Here is a 3,200-nt window from a genome sequence, read left to right as displayed (position 1 = left end):
CCTTTCGCTTATCACCATCCGCCCATCTGCGAAAAGACCGCACTTTCTTGCCAACTTAATCATTTGACTTTTGTCTAAAGTTGCCTTTGAGCTTTTTCCTGCTATTTGTATTACATTTGTGATCTTAACAACAAATTTACATGCAAATAACTTTTTCAACTTTGGCACTTTGCACCGATATATACATATATATATATATACATACATATATAAAGAGTGAGATATACACCCGCACACGTACGCGTGTAGTCTCAATTGCCACTTATCAGCTCATCGATGAGGTTGGCAAAAGTTTTATACTTTTTATGTGTTTTTTTCTCGTTCTGGGGGCGAAACTTGAGCAGTTGTTATTCCATTTCTGTTTGAGTTTTGTTGTATGTTATTGAAATCGCTCGGGGCAGATCCGTGAAACAAATCGCACAGGCCTGGCATTAATCTGTGATTTTAATGCGCCGCCATTAACTCAGACTAAGCCGAGTCCTTTAATAGCCGTAAAGTGTTGACGACTCCCGCACCACCGTAAGTGTCCTCCTCTTTGGTTCCTGGACCATGACAGCGGTGTCGGATGGGTGGAACCACTCAGCCGCACTCTAGTGGGAATTACAGCGGTGTGGGCGTGGGTTTGGTTCTGGATCTGCTTCTGGTCCTGGGTTTGGGTCTGGGTCTGAGGTGCCTATAATCATAAATTACGACCGAGACCACATGCGGTTGCCTTTCGCAGGCGTATACGCGATATTCCACTGACAGTGGAGCTGGGGATCACAGAGAGGGAGAGAGAGAGAGGGAGAAGATGCTCCTTTGATGCACTGCACGGACTTAACGTGAATTATTTGCATTGCGGTCGACTGACCACAGTGGCGGCCACGTGAATAGCGGCCACTCCAGGTGCGGAGCCAGCCAAGCGATGACCTCTGACCCGCAGGCGCTTGTAGCTGCAAAGGAGCCTCTGCAGCGCTCTGTTCATAATTTAATCCCCCCGCAATCCCCCTCAGCCCCACAGGTTGATCAAACGAGCACAAATACACGCACATCTGGTGCGGCGATGGTGGGTAATTAAAATGCATTTTGCTGCAGGATTTAATTGTGCCCCCGATTGCACAATTTAAAATGCATGACATGCTCCTCAAATTTCGCCAGCAAGAGGCCAGAGTTCGCAGGGAAATGCAGCTGCTCCCTGCGGCTCCCTGCGGTTCCCTCCCCCTTCCTTGGGGATTTCCACTTCCCATTGTCACCCGGGCTTCAATGTGGGCTCGAGCAATCACTTCGAATTTCCGCCCTCACCACGTGGCGCCATGTTTTTCTCTTCCTGCTGTTGCACACACATTGGAGTTGTGACTCGTTTGTCGTTTGGCCGCCCTGCGCATTTGTGTTTGGTAATTTTGATTTGTTTGCTGCATTTTATACATCTTTTTTCCGGTCGCAAGGGAAAATTGATTTCGGCAAATGATGTTGGCGTTGCTGATGTTTTTGTTCCGCCCCTGTTTGCCAACCAATTTTGCTCGGTTTCCTTTTTTTGGCAAGTAAATATGCGTTTAAGCAAATATTTTAGCTTGTTGAGTGTATGGCTTTTTGTACTTTTCCGCGTTTTCCGCCCTTTTCATTTTGTTTCGCTGCTAAGTGTTTTTTCTGGCTGAAAAATATTTGCTTTTAATTCCGGCTACTTGCAATCCGTTATTATAAGAACAAAATGCAAACAGGCGGACTGAATAAAAAGGTTTCATACTCTTGAAATGGATCAGGCATTTTAAAATTTATAATACCCACTAATTACACACGCTAATTTTATTTGCCAATTTTATTAATGATATAACTACCTGTCACGAAGGCTTTACTATTTAACAAGTGTTAGGCTAAAGCTTGTTAAATTATGCAAATAGTTCGTTCATTAACTAAAGTTAATTGTAGCCCTTAAAAAAACCACTTTCATTGAAAAAATTCTCCGCAATATATGCAATCCGATGCTGAAGTCAAAACAGTTTGACTTTTATTTTTAAATAATTCAAAAGGTTGCGACCAGAAATCTGCGGATTTGGCGCGCCGCATTAATTTGCTGTGACATGTTGACAATGGAATTTTCATTTAAATTTTCAATTTGCTCTTACCAATACAATTTTTGCTTTAATAGTGAATGAGATAGCAGTACAGCGGCACTGCTCTCACGCAATACATACATATGTGCCTGTCATTGGGGTAGCGCGAAAAGCGGAAGTTGCAAACCGGAAATCCCATTGACAGCCACCTCATGAATTAATGCGGCTTGTTTTGCTTCGGTTCCTCCTTGTTTTGTGTGCTCTGCGTTATGTTATTATTAATTTACATATTGTGGAGATGTTTCCTCTCTTATCGGCGACGCAGTTCAAATTCGAGCAGCAACAGCTCGTTAATAATTAATATTCAATAAAAAGTGTATCGGTAGGCAGCTTAATTCTTGTTTTCCTGATTAAGCATTGAAGCCGTTTTAAATACTCGTATGCTTTAAAATTCATCAGCGAATTAATTTGTGGAAATTGTATCGGATATAACGCGTCATTTGCGGAGCTTCTTCTGTGGAAAGTTTTGCTGCGCTTTCATCTTTCTCTTTCCGTTTTTTCACCATTCACTGTTGACATTTCGCCGAGTATCTGTGTGCGTATTTCCTGATTCTGTGATTTCTGTCCTGTCTGCTTGCATTTTTCATTGCTTTTTGTTGCTGAATTTTATTAAAATCTGGTCCCATTTGCCATAATTTGAATTATTTTTTTTATGCCCACATGCCGAATGACAAGCCCTCCCACCCCACCTACCCACCCCTCCGGAGCCGCAGATGAGTTTGACAAGCAAATAAGAAATAAGGCGAAAATGCCGGTTTGGGGGTAGCGAAAATAAATGTACACAAAAGACCGTATATGTACCATATATGTGGGTGGGGTCCCAGTTCCACCCCCAACGAAGCTCCCCGAAGCACCATTTGTTGCAATCAAATGAAATGCCAGGCAGCCAGAGAATGCCAGAGAATTGACAGACACTAAACCCCCGCATACCGCCGCATTCGGACCATTTATGAAAAAGCATTTTTAATTTCCACCGGCCAAAGCGCTGAGTCTGCTCTATTAAGCGGGTAATCCATTTAAAGGTGAATGCATTTATTTGCACTTTGGATGCATTTATTAAGCATCGAGTGTTTTGTTTAATGAATCACGGCAAATGCGCAATTCAATCAG

The sequence above is a fragment of the Drosophila santomea genome, chromosome 3R, assembly GCF_016746245.2.
Source record: "Drosophila santomea strain STO CAGO 1482 chromosome 3R, Prin_Dsan_1.1, whole genome shotgun sequence".
NCBI classification, from domain to species: domain Eukaryota; kingdom Metazoa; phylum Arthropoda; class Insecta; order Diptera; family Drosophilidae; genus Drosophila; species Drosophila santomea.
This window is presented reverse-complemented; position numbering follows the sequence as displayed.